This window comes from Taudactylus pleione, unplaced genomic scaffold, assembly GCF_031769625.1.
Source record: "Taudactylus pleione unplaced genomic scaffold, aTauple2 ptg000074l, whole genome shotgun sequence".
NCBI lineage: Eukaryota > Metazoa > Chordata > Amphibia > Anura > Myobatrachidae > Taudactylus > Taudactylus pleione.
This window is the reverse complement of record NW_028284476.1, coordinates 182826-201122: the sequence shown is the minus strand read 5'-3', so window position 1 is coordinate 201122 and position 18297 is coordinate 182826. Positions and strand designations below refer to the sequence as shown.

The 18297-nt window shown below is 47.1% G+C and overlaps 1 protein-coding gene across 6 annotated transcripts in view; it reads left to right on the top strand.

The window, feature by feature from the left end:
* The first annotated feature begins 9851 nt into the window (after window positions 1–9851).
* MLPH (melanophilin) overlaps window positions 9852–18297 on the top strand; it is a 91489-nt gene continuing 83043 nt past the window's right edge. For all 6 annotated transcript variants that reach the window (XM_088467744.1, XM_088467740.1, XM_088467741.1 and 3 more), the window contains exon 1: window positions 9852–9923. The gene's annotated coding sequence lies outside the window, so the exon portion shown is untranslated. The remainder of the gene's footprint in view (window positions 9924–18297) is intronic.

Sequence of the window (18297 nt, the reverse complement as noted above, 5' to 3'; positions counted from 1 at the left end):
GGTGGTAGTGTCATGGCGTGGGCATGTATGGCTGCCAAAGAAACTGGTTCCCTTGTATTTATTGATGATGTGACTGCTGACAAAAGCAGCAGAATGAATTCTGAAGTGTTTCGGGCAATATTATATGCTCATATTCAGTCAAATGCTTCAGTACTCATTGGACGGCGCTTCACAGTGCAGATGGACAATGACCCGAAGCATACTGCAAAAGCAACCAAAGAGTTTTTTAAGGCTAAAAAGTGTAATGTTATGCAATGGCCAAGTCAATCCCCTGACCTGAATCCGATTGAGCATGCATTTCACTTGATGAAGACAAAACTGAAGGGAAAATGCCCCAAGAACAAGCAGGAACTGAAGACATTTGCAGTAGAGGCCTGGCAGAGCATCACCAGGGATGAAACCCAGCGTCTGGTGATGTCTATACGTTCCAGACTTCAGGCTGTAATTGCCTGCAAAGGATTTGCAACAAAGTATTAAAAAGTGAAAGTTTGATTTAGGATTGTTTAGTTTGTCCCATTACTTTTGGCCCCTTAAAAAGTGGGAGGCACATATAGAAACCGTTGTAATTCCTATACCGTTGACCTTATTTGGATGTAATTACCCTCAAATTAAATCTGAAAGTCTGCAGTTAAAGCACATCTTGTTTGTTTCATTTCAAAGCCATTGTGATGGTGAATAGAGGCCAAAATATGAAAATGCTGTCAATGTCCCAATATTTATGCACCTGACTGTATATAAACACATATGAATTTATTTAATTTCAAAGCAGAAGTATATCCAGTGTGTCACTTTTATGTTCAAGGTAAAACCAAACAGATAGTGGGTACACACATAAAACCATGTATAATCATCACAATGAGATAAAACATTTGAGTCTTTTTTGTGAAGGTTTGAACCGTACCGTGTTTAGCACCTAGCAAGGTGCCACAAATAGAGTATAGTGGGAGGTATCCAGAATCCTTCCCTCCTCCCTTCAGGCAACAAACTGCTAGATCATCCACGGATGGTCCTTACTCCAAATAGGTGAGTGCAGATAAGCCCATATAGCTTTACCAACGCGTTTCGAGTAGAAACACTCTTCCTCAGGGTGGTATCAGAAAAACACATATCATAGTTTAATCCTTAAGCAGAAAAATAAATATGAAATATAAAAACTAAAAAATCTGAGATGCCAAGGATGATTTGGGGGTGCTTTTTCCTTCAGTAATATGCTTACAAGAAATATCCTTTATTTTTACCAAATCATCCCTTTAAACCGGGATACTCATGGATTCCACAGGTTCTGTGGCTCATTAAAACCGAGTGAAATCCAGTCTTGAAGTCAGCCAGCCACAGAACCTGTGTAATTTAAAGTGATTAAAGGGATAGTATGGTAAGCCTATTCTTTATATGTCACATCTCTTTTGTCGTGCTGAGTCAGGCACGTAATGAAGACGTTTGTCCAGGGAGGTTATTGTGAAGTATTTACACATCCAGTGGGAATAAGAGAAGTCTGTCTGTTTCAGTGCTACTCAAATCAAATCCAGTCCTTGGGACAGGATGCGTATGAAATCCTGGCTGTCAGGATGCCGCTAGTCAGAATACCAACAGCAGCATCCCAACAGCTAGAATCCCGACACGCATAGGATCGCACGGTGAGTAATTCTCTAATCCCTCCACTAACCCTCCCTTCTCGGTGCCTAACCCTAACCTCCCCCCTAGTGCCTAAGCCTAACCTCCCCCTCCCTGTACCCTAAACCTAACACTCCCTCCTCGGTGCCTAAACCTAGCCTCCCCCTCCCCACACCCTAATTGCAACACTCCCTACCAGAATGGGATTAAAATGCCAGCGGCTGTTTGAAATGCCAGTTCAAATCCCGACAGCGGCTGGCCGAAGGGAGGAAATCCCAACTGAGGCACGTAAGTAACCTAACCCTCCCCTCTCCCCCCCTAACTCTAACCCTCCCTTAGGGGTGCCTAACCCTAACATCCCCCCTAGTGCCTAACCTCCCCCCATGGGTGCCTAAACCTAACCCCCCTCCCCGCACCCTAAACCTAACCCTCCAGGGGGGTGCCTAACCCTAACTTCCCCCCTGCGGTGCCTAACCCTAACCCTCCCCGGGGGGGGGCCTAACCCTAAGTCACCCTGGGGTGCCCTAAACCTAACCCTCCCCCCCCCGTGGCTAAGAGGACGGACACCCTGGACTTACCTTGTTCGGGCCCATGTCGTCCTGGATTCCGGCATTGAGATTATGATAGGCGTCGGTATCTTGACGCCTATCATGAATCCCTAGCTGGCATTCTTCCGTCAGATTGTGACCGACGGCAGCAAATAACTAGATACCCTCCCTACATGGTGCCTAACCCTAACCTTCCACCTAATGCCTAACCCCTCTACCTAACGCTAACCTCCCCCTAACACCCCGATACTAACCTTTGGGATGTCGTGGTCAGGATACTGGTGCCGGGATCCCGACCTGTTGGGATTTCAGCACCGGTATTCTGACCGCCGACATCCCGCACGCCGGCATGCCAACTACATCCCCTCGGGACACACTAACAGGGTATGTTTTCCAGGTCTCACAGCTCACAACTCTGACAAAGTGCCATAGCTGCACCGTGAGAGAGGAGGGGGCCTCACAGAGCCTGCACACCTCTCTTAAACCATCCCTGGATACTTACCTAATCTCTTCGAATATCAGGGAGTCTCCAGAATGAAGTCCCTCAGGACTCCAAAAGAGTAGTCAGCCCACCCACTTACAGTACGTGCTTCTGCCAGTAAAAGACAGCAGGTAAGAGTATTAGAGACATATTTACAGCCGACGGATTTTTATATTCTGTGGATCCAGCCCGGGACCATTGGGTAGGACTGAAGTGCCCAGGGAACGTGGAGGCTTGATGCTACTCTGACTCATGAGTCTACACAGGAGACTAGACACACTGGTGACTATGCGGGAAACACGGACTGATGATATGCATGGATATAGAACTGGAACCAGAGTGAACAGATCAAATCCTCTGGTTGGCCCCTAGCATAGTGACCTGTGAAGGCCAGCAAGACCAGGGACACACTCCAGGGACAAAGGTGACCTCCGAAACTTAGAACTATATATTACCTGCACTCAGGAATCGTAGTCTTATGCAGTTGGGGTAGACCCTGAGGGGATGTAGTTTGGAAGCCGACGGTCTAAATCCCGACCGCCAGCTTCCAGACGTTCTAATCCCGGCGTGGTACTAATGACAGGCGTCTAAATCTAGAAGCTTGTCATTAACCAGACGCCGGAAGACCGATGCCCGGCATCTCGATCGAAGTGATGTCAGGCGCCGGGCGCGGACAGCCGCGGGGGGGGGGAGGGTTAGGTTTAGGGCTCCTGGGGGGACTTAGGTTTAGGCGGTGGGGATGGGGGGGTTAGGTTTAGGCACTTAGAGGGGTGATTAGGGTTAGGCACTTGGGGGGGAGGTTAGGGTATGGCACCCCTAAGGGAGGGTTAGGGTTAGGGGGGGGAATTAGGTTAGCGATACTAACCTTAGGGACGATCTGGAATTTCACCCTTGCCGGGCTGCCGCTGTGAGGATTTGAACATGCGTCCGGCGGTAATACCTACTACACCCACCTTGAGCAAGCTAAAACCCTGGTACTGCGCTGACATAAGACCTGGAACTGAAACCCAGTGAGGAACTCAGGTACTGAGAGCCAGGATAGGTAATACAGCTTCCTGGACACCTCAGTGTACAGACTGTATAATGCACACTGAACCCTAGCCCCGGAATCAGCACCCTTCTCAGAGCCAGCCCAAGACATTAGTACACAGCACAGGGAAACCAATATAAGCTCAGCACAATAGAACAGCTGTTTATCCTGAAGTGAACCTCAGAGTGTGGAATTAACAGAGTACAGGTAACTTTATTCTGTCCCAATGGCAGCAGCCAGTGGCACTGACATAGAGCGGAATCCACGAAAGGGATACAAGTGGTGATACACAGCAGGTGGGATGAGCCGCAGATGCACACTCCGGCTTGGTAACAGAGCAGTTGGCGGTAAACCTGTATACAGCGTAGAACCCTAGAACTACCCTGGGAAGGAACACGTTCAGGCAATGTGCTACAGTATGTCCAGGTGCACGTTTAAATAGCAGACAGTCCAGCCTCATTGGAGCAGAGGATCAGGTGAGCGCTGATGAGCTGCTTAGGTGAATCACCTAACAAGATCCATCATGGCCGTGCCCATGCTCCTGCTGGTTTGTTTACCTTTGGGAATCTTGTCAGGTGCACGAAGAGCAGAGAAGTGTGACTTGAAACAGATGCTAAGACCCTGACTCGTGACAACTAGTACATATTCAATCGATGATACTAAGAACTGGAATACTTTAGATGGTTGTCCAATTAAAAATGTATATGAAGGTGAGGCTGGATAAAAATAAAATAAAAGTTATTTATCGATTTGTGGGACCTGGGCCCAAGGCGGAAATAAATTGTCCCTTTACTCACTGTCATTGTTACAGTGGCGAAGCAACTGATTCAGACTGCTATGTACCCTCTCCTATTCACCCACCACTCACACCAATGTCACTGTGTGCCCTGTGCACAGACTGCTATGTACCCTTTCCTATTCACCCACCACTCACACCAATGTCACTGTGTGCCCTGTGCACAGACTGTTATGTACCCTCTCCTATTCACCAACCACTCACACCAATGTAACTGTGTGCCCTGTGCACAGACTGCTATGTAACCTCTCCTATTCACCCACCACTCACACCAATGTCACTGTGTGCCCTGTGCACAGACTGCTATGTAACCTATCTTATTCACCCACCACTCACACCAATGTCACTGTGTGCCCTGTGCACAGACTGCTATGTAACCTCTCCTATTCACCCACCACTCACACCAATGTCACTGTGTGCCCTGTGCACAGACTGCTATGTAACCTCTCCTATTCACTCACCACTCACACCAATGACACTGTGTGCCCTGTGCACAGACTGCTATGTACCCTCTCCTATTCACTCACCACTCACACCAATGTCACTGTGTGCCCTGTGCACAGACTGCTATGTAACCTATCCTATTCATCCACATCTCACATCAATATCACTGTGTGCCCTGTGCACAGACTGCTATGTAACCTATCCTATTCACCCACCACACACGCCAATGTCACTGTGTGCCCTGTGCGCAGACTGCTATGTAGCCTATCCTATTCACTCACACCAATGTCACTGTGTACTCTGTGCACAGACTGCTATGTAACCTATCCTATTCACCCACCACTCACGCCAATGTCACTGTGTGCCCTGTGCACAGACTGCTATGTAACCTATCCTATTCACCCACCACTCACGCCAATGTCACTGTGTGCCCTGTGCACAGACTGCTATGTAGCCTCTCCTATTCACCCACCTCTCACACCAATGTCACTGTGTGCCCTGTGCACAGACTGCTATGTAACCTCTCCTATTCACCCACCACTCACACCAATGTCACTGTGTGCCCTGTGCACAGACTGCTATGTAACCTCTCCTATTCACTCACCACTCACACCAATGACACTGTGTGCCCTGTGCACAGACTGCTATGTACCCTCTCCTATTCACTCACCACTCACACCAATGTCACTGTGTGCCCTGTGCACAGACTGCTATGTAACCTATCCTATTCATCCACATCTCACATCAATATCACTGTGTGCCCTGTGCACAGACTGCTATGTAACCTATCCTATTCACCCACCACACACGCCAATGTCACTGTGTGCCCTGTGCGCAGACTGCTATGTAGCCTATCCTATTCACTCACACCAATGTCACTGTGTACTCTGTGCACAGACTGCTATGTAACCTATCCTATTCACCCACCACTCACGCCAATGTCACTGTGTGCCCTGTGCACAGACTGCTATGTAACCTATCCTATTCACCCACCACTCACGCCAATGTCACTGTGTGCCCTGTGCACAGACTGCTATGTAACCTATCCTATTCACCCACCACTCACGCCAATGTCACTGTGTGCCCTGTGCACAGACTGCTATTTAACCTATCCTATTCACTCACCACTCACACCAATGTTACTGTGTGCCCTGTGCACAGACTGCTATGTAACCTATCTTATTCACCCACCACTCACACCAATGTCACTGTGTGCCCTGTGCACAGACTGCTATGTAACCTATCCTATTCACTCACCACTCACAGCAATGTCACTGTGTGCCCTGTGCACAGACTGCTATGTAACCTATCCTATTCACCCACCACTCACACAAATGTCACTGTGTGCCCTGTGCACAGACTGCTATGTAACCTATCCTATTCACTCACCACTCACACCAATGTCACTGTGTGTCCTGTGCACAGACTGCTATGTAACCTATCCTATTCACTCACCACTCACACCAATGTCACTGTGTGTCCTGTGCACAGACTGCTATGTAACCTATCCTATTCACTCACCACTCACACCAATGTCACTGTGTGCCCTGTGCACAGATTGCTATGTAACCTATCCTATTCACCCACCACTCACACCAATGTCACTGTTTGCCCTGTGCACAGACTGCTATGTAACCTATCCTATTCACCCACCACTCACACCAATGTCACTGTGTGCCCTGTGCACAGACTGCTATGTAACCTATCCTATTCACCCACCACTCACACCAATGTCACTGTGTGCCCTGTGCACAGACTGCTATGTAGCCTATCCTATTCATGTGAGCATGGGCCCAAAGCACCTTTCCCCCCATCCCTTACCCGCTGTGCGCTTGGTGCCACACATATATCACCAATGTCGCTGTGTGCCCTGTGCACAGACTGCTATGTAGCCTATCCTATTAATGTGAGCATGGGCCCAGAGCACCTCTCCCCCATCCCTTACCAGCCAAAGCACCTCTCCCCCCATCCCTTACCAGCCACGTGCATGGTGCCGCACCTATCTCACCAATGTGACCGTGTGCCCTGTGCACAGACTGCTATGTAGCCTATCCTATTCAAGTGACCGCGGGCCCAAAGCACCTCTCCCCCCACCCCTTACCCGCTGCGCGCTTGGTGCCACACATATATCACCAATGTCACTGTGTGCTCTGGGCACAGACTGCTATGTAACCTATCCTATTCATGTGAACGTGGGCCCAAAGCCCCTCTCCCCTCCCCCCCATCCCTTACCAGTCACGCGCATGGTGCCGCACCTGTCTCTTGCATTGATGCTGTCAATAATTTGTGCTTTTGTTATTGCTCAGCTTTACCTTGATGGATCGAGATGTAACAAAGTGCAGATTATTTCTAGGAGTTTCCACTACAATATGATGCAGTTTTCATGAAATCTTTAGTCTTTACACAAACTTGGAACAAACAGACACAACATTGTTATTATTTAAGTATAGATAAGAAAGTGCTACCCAGTCTCATATACAGAAAATGTTTTAATTCACAAATTGGTTCTTGTATCGCCAACTCGACACTGCAGTTTAATACACCGCATCATTTTGCAATGGGTTTTTGCTCTATCAGTCTCCTTTTGAAAAGTTCTAGGTCTCCCTGTGGCATCTTTATTGAATTCCTTTACTAGCTGGGATACCCGGCGTTGCCCGGGTTGAAGGATGGACCTTGAAGTACACCTGCAGCCTTCATTTTATACATTGCAGACCAACATTGGAGACCAGAGGCATATGAAACTGTGCTTGGAGGAATTAGGCGGCCAAAGGGTCTATTTACCAAGCCTTGGCTGGAGATAAAGTGCAGGGAGATAAATTACCAATCCATCTGCTCCTAACTGCTATGTCACAGACTGTTTGAAAAATGACAGCTAGGAGCTGTCTGGCTGGTACTTTATCTCTGTCCACTTTATCTCCATCCAAGGCTTAGTACGTAGACCCATTAGTAACTGTCAGTGCAGGTGCAGTGTGACAGTTGATCCTCTGACTCACTGCTCTTCCGTTGGAGCTCTACCTACCACGCACTGGTACATATCAGCATGTGCCTCCACATCACTGCAGTTTTAGTCACTGGAAAATATCCTGAGCGAACTTGCAGAAATCTCTGCAGACCAACAATGGATACCATGGCATATGAAAATGTGCTTGGAGGACAGAGTCTACTTGTGCCAAAGTCTACTGCATTTGCCCAGATCTCCGGGAACATGCCGCCCGCACCGTGTTCCCAGGACATCTCTACTGCGCTTGCGCGAATCACCGGGGGAATGGCCTTATATTTAATTGGGTGTAGGGTGTGCGGTGTGTGGGCCCTCCTGGACCCAGGGGCTCGTGTGCACTGCACACCTTGCACCCATTATAAATATGCCCCTGATCCTGGGGATGCTTCAGTTTTGCAGGGTTTCCCACAAAATTGCTTTAATATGCACCATAGTCTTTATTCTGCATGGATGATTTGAAAAAGTATAATATAAATCCACCATTAGGTGGCGACATCTTTCTTTTTTTGTAATTCTACATCTTACTAAAAACAGTACAATGCTAGATGCAGAGATGGCTGTAAAATGTGTAAAATGAGCATAATTAATTTAAAGCTAAAAAAAGAACCAAGCTAAAATAGCATATTTCCCCATATATGCTGAGTCACATGGATCGTAAGATGATATGCTATTATACCCACGCTGCTGTTATGCCGTGTTCTAAATGTAATTTTTCTTGAAAAAAAATATAAATATACATTAAAAAATATATAATATAATATATACTCGAAGCAATACAGGCGGCACTCGTCAGACTTGTTAAAACCAAGTTAGTTTCCTTTATTCAAACCGACATGTTTCGGGGACAACCCCCATCCTCAGGGACAAACGTATAATATATATATTTTTTTTAAATGGCGAGTCCCCTTGAAAATCAAGGGTGTAAACAGCGTAGAGGGCGTATCTGCCTGTATCTGATAGCATTTACGGCAACGCGCTCACTGTACTCGGGCTGCGTTTACATATTGCTTCACTCCCCTGTTCTGATACCAGGCGTAAGGATGCGCAAGTGTCACATGTTAGCCGCCCTGCGTTCCCGCATATGCGTACATTGTCGGCATATCCAGTACAAATTTGGAGAATTTACACTATACAAATTGGCAGAAGTTCTTCTCAGCATTAGGCCCATTACCCAGTTTTCATTGTAACCAATAGGTTTAAAAAAGTGTTTATTAAAATCTATCTGATTTCACATTTTTGAATGACTGAATTTATGTTATTTACAAATACCAGGAACACTAATGGATAAGCACTCATTTACTATTACCCACCAACATGTGCTATATCCCCAGCAATGCAACATTTTTATATATTCACCTAGGCAGTATGGCATCATACAACTTGGCCATAACTACAGCAACATAGTGATTTCTTCTGAGTCTTGGGTCCACTCTGCCCCTGATCCCAAAGGTGTAGATGTTATGGGTACAATTATGCCCATGCAGTGAGTATTTGTGCGGTGGCATCAGAAAGCCATCGCGAGACAGGTATAGATGAGTATGTTACAATTTTACACAATTTGACACAACACTCAATCCATGCACAATTAAGAAAGTTAAATATTCTGCGCACATTTGTACAGCGTATAATATATTTGCATAGAAGTGTACGATGCAGTTACATTGGAAATCCGGATTCTGTATGCTTTAGGAAGCTATTTAATCACATTTATGCAAAAAAGTAATTGTGCGGAAATGTTTTGCGTGCTGTAATACAGGAGTTACATCTGATTGCTCCTGGCAGTACTTTTAGTGCTCCGAACTGAGAGACAGTCAGTGCCCACAGGGTGCCCAGCCCTGGGCTCATGTGATGACGGCAGCTGATTAGAGGGCACACTAGCTGCCTCTGGCTATGGGAGGTGTAGGAGGCAGGGTGCATGTGACAGGCAGGGCAGGGCCTGTCCCCCTTCACAAAAACACACAATCTTGTTTGGCAGAGAGTTCAACCCAGTAACTTCTGCTGCAGCCACAGAACAGGTAACAGACTCTCTTTTTTGGAATGCTCTGGGCACCCCTCTTCCTGCATGCTGGTCCCTGTCACAGCCAATACAGTTAGATGATTTGTTTTCATGGCAATTTAGGCACTTTTCCTACATGACTGCTAATTCTTTTAAAACTTTTTTTTTTCATTGAAGCTTTGTATCAAAGTGAGACTGTACATAGTTGGCTGAACAGATTTCATTAGGTGCTATGGTATAGATTATTCTCAAAAGACTAATGAGTTAACATTCTCAATGGAATAGAGCATCAGTCTCTCATTGGACTAAAACACATTTTACATAATTTCTTCCTTTAAATGTAAATGTTTTAGATTGATACTTTTTTTTTTTTAGTTAATTTTTTCATTTTTAAATACAAATTTGTAACTTTTATACAGTATTTCTTATGCAACAAGAGTGACTTTTTGGGAGGCAGGGAGAGAGCAGAGAGCGCAGTTACCTTTGGCCCCCCCGGAATTCACGGTCCAACCTCGAGAATTAAGTGTTCCTTATATATAACACTGTATTTTGTTACATTGTATTGTATATGGTTAGAATGCTATATATTTGTTTGATTTGATAACATTATAGTTTTAAAATAAATAATCAGAATTTATTTTTGATCCACCTAAATGATGGGAATTTTGTGTAACATTACATCACATTTCATCATTGCCCTGCAGTGTCTCCAAGTATGTCACTGTTGTCTTTAGTATAGTGACATTATTGCTTTACTAGACTTTACGCCAGGGCCGAAACTAGGATTTTTGTCACACAGGGCAAGGCCGTAATTTGTCGCCCCCCCAAAAAAACAACATAAAGGATGAAAAGGGTGTGTGGTTTTGTGACAAAGTAATGCTCCTTACAACACATTGTGCCACAGTAATGCCCCTTACAACACATAATGCCACAGTAATGCCCCTTATACATTAAGCCACGGTAATGCCCCTTATTCATTAAGCTACAGTAATGTCCCTTATACATTATGCCACAGTAATGCCCCTTATTCATTAAGCTACAGTAATGTCCCTTATACATTTATGCCACAGTAATGCCCCTTATTCATTAAGCTACAGTAATGCCCCTTATTCATTATGCCACAGTAATGCCCCTTTTACATTATGACACAGTAAGGACCCCTTTACATTATGACACAGTAATGCCCCTTACACATTATGCCACAGTAAGGCCCCTTTTACATTATGCCACAGTAATGGCCCTTACACATTATGCCACAGTAATGCCCCTTATACATTATGCCACAGTAATGCCCCTTACACATTATGCCACAGTAATGCCCCTTATTCATTAAGCTACAGTAATGCCCCTTATTCATTATGCCACAGTAAGGCCCCTTTTACATTATGCCACAGTAATGCCCCTTACACATTATGCCACAGTAATGCCCCTTATACATTATGCCACAGTAATGCCCCTTACACTTTATGCCACAGTAATGCCCCTTATTCATTAAGCTACAGTAATGCCCCTTATTCATTATGCCACAGTAATGCCCCTTTTACATTATGACACAGTAAGGACCCCTTTACATTATGCCACAGTAATGCCCCTTACACATTATGCCACAGTAATGCCCCTTATTCATTAAGCTACAGTAATGCCCCTTATTCATTATGCCACAGTAATGCCCCTTTTACATTATGACACAGTAAGGACCCCTTTACATTATGCCACAGTAATGCCCCTTACACATTATGCCACAGTAAGGCCTCTTTTACATTAAGTCACAGTAAGGCCCCATCTCCCTTCTCTTACCTGCCAGGGCAGTGCGGTGGGTGAACTCAGGGTGGCGCGGGATGGGGCTGCCACACGCTGGGGAAGTGTCAGTATTGCTGTCATTGTAATGTGGCACCGCTTGCGAACCAATTGGAGCTCCCGGACGAGTAGCCTCTGCTGATTGGCTGCCGGTACGCGAGCACCGATTAGCTTGCAACCGGCACCACATTAGACTGAAAGTGTCTCTGTGTCTCTCAAGGCCGGGATGCAGCTCCAAACCCACAAGAGCAGCAACCCAGCCTCCTGGCAGCCTCTCCCCAGCACCCGGGTCTAATGCCCCCTTAGCCCCCCCCACTAGTTGCGGCCCTGCTTTACCACTGTATCCATGTCTGCATGTTTTGCTGTGGGGTTGTATTGTGCATTGCCTGCAGGAGGAGCAATGCGATGTAGTCATAATGCCAACATTCCTATATTCGCCCCCACAATATCTACAGCTATGATGTTGACATTATTGAAATGTCAGCATTGAACATATTGGTCCATTCTGCACAGAGCGGCAGTGGAGGGTTAGACTACAGGAGGGGAGTATAGGGTTAGGTTATGGGAGTGGAGATTAGGGTTAGACACAAAGGACAGGGTTAGGCTATGGGAGAGGAGGTTAGGGGGGAAGCAGTCGGGAAGCCGATGGATGGAATCCTGACCAGCGGCTTCCCGACTGTCTAATCCCGGCAAGGGCTAAATGGCAAACGTCGACATCCCGATGCCTGTCATTTTACCTACGCCGGGAGACCGACACCCGGCTTACCGATCGAAGGGGGAGGGTTAGGTTTAGGGTTCCCAAGGAGGACTTAGGGTTAGACACCACCCCGGGAGTTTAGGGTTAGGCTAGGGGAAGGGAGGGTTAGGGTTAGACACCCCTGGGGGGGACTTAGGGTTAGGCATCCCCCCTGGCAACTTAGGTTTAGGCGGCGGTGAAGGGGCGGGTTAGGTTTATGCACTTAGAGGGGGGATTAGGGTTAGGCACTTGGTGGGGAGGTTAGGGTTAGGCACCCCTAAGGGAGGGTTAGGGGGGAGAATAGATTAGTCAATACTTACCTCTCGACGATTGGGATTTTTATTTCTGCCGGGATGCCGCTGTTGGGATTTAAACCGCCGGCCATGCGACTGGTGGTAAATCATACTGAATCCGGTTAAGGATAGGCACTAGGGGGAGGGTTAGGCTATGGGACAGGAAATTAGGGTTAGGCACTAGGTGGAGGGTTAGGCGATGGGAGAGGATGTTAGGGTTAGGCACAAGGGGGAGGCTTAGGCGATGGGAGAGGTTAGGGTTAGGCACTAGGGGAAAAGTTAGGCTATGGGAGAGGTTAGGGTTAGGCACTAAGAGGAAAGTTAGGCTATGGGAGAGAAGGTTAGGAACTAGGGGAGGGTTAGGCTATGGGAGAGGAGGTTAGGTTTAGCACTAGGGGGAGGGATAGGCTTTGGGATAGGAGGTTAGGGTTAGGCACTAGGGGGAGGGTTAAGCTTTGAGATAGGAGGTTAGGGTTAGGCACTAGGGTGAAGGTTAGGCTATGGGAGAGGAGGTTAGGGTTAGGCACTAAGAAGAAAGTTAGACTATGGGAGAGAAGGTTAGTGTTAGGCACTAGGGGGAGGGTTAGGCTATGGGAGAGGAGGGTAGGGTTAGCACTAGGGGGGGGTTAGGCTATTAGAGAGGAGGTTAGGGTTACACTATGGGAGAGGTTAGGTTTAGGCACTAGGGAGCAGGTTAGGCTATGGGAGAAGAGGTTAGGGTTAGGTACTGGGGGAGGGTTAGGGTTAGGCACTAGGGGAGGGTTAGGCAAGATAGAGGAGGTTAGCGTTAGGCTCTTAGGGTTAGGCATTAGGGGAAGTGTTAGACTATGGAAGAGGTTAGGGTTAGGCATTAGGTGGAGGGTTAAATTATGGGAGAGGAGGTTAGGGTTAGGCACTAAGAGGAAAGTTAGGCTATGGGAGAGAAGGTTAGAGTTAGGCACTAGGGTGAGGGTTAAACTATGGGAGAGGATGTTCGGGTTAGCACTAGGGAGAGGGTTAGGCTATTTGAGAGGAGGTTAGGTTTAGGCTATGGGAGAGGAGGTTAGGGTTAGGTTATGGGAGAGGAGGTTAGGTTTAGGTACTATGCGGAGGTTTAGGCTATGGGAGAAGAGGTTAGAGTTAGGTACTAGGGGGAGGGTTAGGGTTAAGCTAATGGAGAGGGGGTTAGGGTTTGAGCACTAGGAGAGGGTTAGGCTATGGTAGGGGAGGTCAGCGTTAGGCACTAGGCAGAGGGTTAGGCTATGGAAGAGAAGGTTAGGGTTACACATTAGGGAAAGTGTTAGATTATGGAAGAAGAGGTTAGGTTTAGGCATTAGGGGGAGGGTTAAATTGTGAGAGAGGAGGTTAGGGTTGGGAACTAGGGGGAAGTTTAGGCTATGGGAGAGGAGGTTAGGATTAGGCACTAAGAGGAAAGTTAGGCTATGGGAGAGAAGGTTATGGTTAGGCACTAGAGGGAGGGTTAGGCTGTGAGAGAAGAGGTTAGGGTTAGCACTAGGGAGAGGGTTAGGCTATTTGAGAGGAGGTTAGGTTTAGGCTATGGTAGAGGTGGTTAGGGTTAGGCTATGAGAGAGGAGGTTAGGTTTAGGCACTAGGGGGATGGTTAGACTATGGGAGAAGAGGTTAGAGTTAGGTACTAGGGGGAGGGTTAGGGTTAAGCTAACGGAGAGGGGGTTAGGGTTAGGCACTAGGGGAGGGTTAGGCTATGGTAAGGGAGGTTGGCGTTAGGAACTAGGCAGAGGGTTAGACTATGGAAGAAAAGGTTAGGGTAGGCATTAGGGGAAGAGTTAGACTATGGAAGAGGAGGTTATGGTTTGGCATTAGGAGGAGTTTAAATTATGGCAGAGGAAGTTAGGGTTGGGCACTAGGGGGAGGTTTAGGCTATGGGAGAGGAGGTTAGGGTTACGCACTAGGTGGAGGGTTAGGCTATGGGATGGGTGAAGGCTAGGGTTAGGCACTAGAGGGAGGGTAAGGGCTTTGGGATGGGAGGTTAGGCACTAGGGGGAGGCTTAGGCTATGGGAGGGAAGGTTAGGGTTAAGTACTAGGAGGAGGATTAGGCTATGGGAGAGGTTAGGGTTAGACACTAGGGAAAGTATTAGGCTGTGGGAGAGGAGGTTAGGGTTAGGCACTAGGGGGAGTGTTAGGCTATAGGATAGGAGGTTAGGGTTAGGCACTAGGGGGAGGGTTAGGCTATGGGAGAGGAGGATTAGGCTATGGAAGAGGAGGTTAGGGTTAGGCATTAGAGGGAGGATTAGGCTGTGGGAAAGGAGGTTAGCGTTAGGCACTAAGCGGAGGGTTAGCCTATGGGAGAGGAGGTTAAGGTTAGGTAATAGGGGAAAGGTTAAGGGTTAGGATTAGCAATACTTACCAGTGAAACTGGATCCGGGGGAGACACTGCTGTACCTGGTAAATCACCATTAGACCACCAGGCACATTTGACATTTCATCAGTGTTGACAATGTGAATGTGTTCTCTGTCGACATGCTACATGATGACTTTATGACCATATTGACATTCCATGATAACCTACAACTATATACCAAACACAGTGAAACTTAGTACTTCCGAGTGTGACTCAGCAGTGCTAGTGCGCCTGCGTGAACTAGAGCTCACACAGGTGCACAAAAGCCCCAGTGTCTGGCAGAAGGTACCAGACAGGGGCAAAGGGCTAAAACCCGGACTCCTTCCCATAGGGAAGGAGCAGGTGTGCGCCGTGAATGGGAGCAAATATGATCTGAAGATGGCCAATGCTCCCGCAGTCAAGCATGGGGACAGTGGGCCATTCCGTTAGAGGAAGGTAAGCAGGAGATGATCTGTGATACTAGTGTATTGGGACAGCGGGCCATTCCGGGAGAGGATGGTAAGTAGGAGATATATGTGGTACTAGTGTATGGGTACAGTGGGCCATTCCGCCAGAGGAAGGTAAGCAGGAGATATCTGTGATACTAGTGTATGGGGACAGTGGGCCATTCCGCTAGAGGAAGGTAAGCAGAAGATGATCTGTGATACTAGTGTATAGGGACAGCGGGCCATTCCGGGAGAGGATGGTAAGTAGGAGATATATGTGGTACTAGTGTATGGGTACAGTGGGCCATTCCGCCAGAGGAAGGTAAGCAGGAGATATATGTGGTACTAGTGTATGGGTACAGTGGGCCATTCCGCCAGAGGAAGGTAAGCAGGAGATATCTGTGATACTAGTGTATAGGGACAGCGGGCCATTTCGGGAGAGGAAAGTAAGCAGATGATCTGTGATACTAGTGTATGGGGACAGCGGGCCATTCCGGGAGAGGAAGGTAAGCAGGAGATATATGTGATACTAGTGTATGGGGACAGCAGGCCATTCCGAGAGAGGAAGGTAAGCAGGAGATATCTGTGATACTAGTGTATGGGGACAGCGGGCCATTCCGGGAGAGGAAAGTAAGTAGGAGATACCTGTGATACTAGTGTATGGGGACAGAGGGCCATTCCGCCAGACGAAAGGAATGTAAGCAGGAGATATCTGTGATACTAGTGTATGGGGACAGAGGGCCATTCCGCCAGAGGAAGGTAAGCAGGAGACATCTGTGATACTAGTGTATGGGACAGTGGGCCATTCCACCAGAGGAAGATAAGCAGGAGATATCTGAGATACTAGTGTATGGGGACAGAGGGCCATTCCGCCAGACGAAAGGAAAGCAGGAGACGATCTGTGATCTCCTGCTTTACCCTTTTGATAAATGGCCAGAAAACGTAATTTCTACAAAAGCAGGTGAAAATTTTAATTTTCACCTGCTTTTGTAGAAATTAAGTGATAATGAATAGACCCCATAGTCTGAAGACAGAAGGTTGCAACCTACTGTCTTTGACTTGGCTGTTGGCTCTGATCAGATAGAATTATACGATTTTATTAACAGTTAGGTATGTAGTGCCAGCATATTCCGTGTCACTGTACAATTATATACATGCATATGACGTGGCACTGAGCCCGGCTGGGGAAGCATTATAGTCACATTATCCAAACTGGAATAGACACTGGGAAAGGCGTCCGCAAGAGAAATAACCACTTTTGAACCGCTGTAAATATTACTTGCAGTACTAGTTATATTACTACTAGTTGTTGAACATCTTATTGAGCATTACTCTCTAATACCACTGAGCATCTTTTACAGGGCACTGCTACTATTGCTGTACATGTTACTGTATATTATTATTATTATGCTTTATTTATATGGCGCCACAAGGGTTCCGTAGCGCCTTACAAAGTACAGAAACAAATGAGCACACAAGACAACAGTTAGTAACAGTACAGACAATGCAGGACAAGTACATGATTTATAAACAATGCTGCATAACACCTAAATAAGCAGCAGGTCAGTAACCAAGTTTTAAGTGCCATTGTAAATTAAAGTAAAAGTAAGGCAAGAAGAAGTACGTAAGGGAAGAGGGCCCTGCTCGTGAGAGCTTACATTCTAAGGGGAGGGTCAGACAAACGGGTGACACAGATGGGCTAGATAGTGAGGAAGGAGCATAGGATAGTGGGTCAGGATGAGCGCTGGAAAGCATTGAGGAAGAAATGGGTCTTGAGAGCCCATTTGAATATTAAGAGCCAGGAAGCCACATGATGGAGGAATTTTGAACGAAGGCCAGGGAGACAAAAAAATATTGCTGGGCATTGCTGCTACTCATGGCCATTTGACTGAATCATACTAATATGACCATCTTACTGTGCAGTAACACTAGTGCTAGGCATCTTACTGGGAATTATTTCTACTGCAGGGCATCTATTAATAATAATAATAATAATGTTATTTATATAGCACTTTTCTTCTAATAGGACTCGAAGTGCTTTACATGTGCCTTTATAGCATAAAATACAAAACAAGCTCAACAAAGGACATTAGTGAAATGCTTGGCTGAACAGGAAAGTCTTGAGTCTATTTTTGAAGGACTCTAGAGTGGAGGCCTCTCGAAATGTGCTGGGAAGCGATTTCCATAGAGTCTGAGCTACAAAGCTGAAAGCTCGACCCCCAGATGAATTCCAGGAGGTTCTAGGCAGGGGAGTATCTATAATGGGTGCAGGGTGGGCACACGGGGGCCCGCACCTCACACCCTGCACCCATGTTATCTAAAACTTACCTCTCCGTGGTCCCGCGTCGGGTCTATCAGCACTGCTCAAAATGCAGAAAAATGCCCGCTGTGGCCATTTTTCCGGCGTTTTGTGCTCTGAGGAAATCGCCGGGAAAATGGCAGCTGCGCCATTTCTCTGGTGATCTGCACATGCGCAGTAGACTCTGGGCACTCTCTAGTGTCCAGGGTTTAGTGATTCTGCGGTGGCCGGCCAGCCGCATCAGGGCTGCCTGCTGCTGGGGTGAGAGGAGGGGGCCCATGACGGAGGATGCACAAAGGCCCCCTCCTCTCTAAAGACGCCCCTGGTTCTAGGTACAATACTGTTAATAATCCTTCATCAACGAATCACAGTAATCGAGCAGGGCAGTAAGGAATCAGAAGCTGCTTCAGGTACCTTGGGCCCTGGTCATGTAGGGCTTTGTAGGTTAGTAAGCCAATCTTGAAAATGATTCGTCATCTTTCA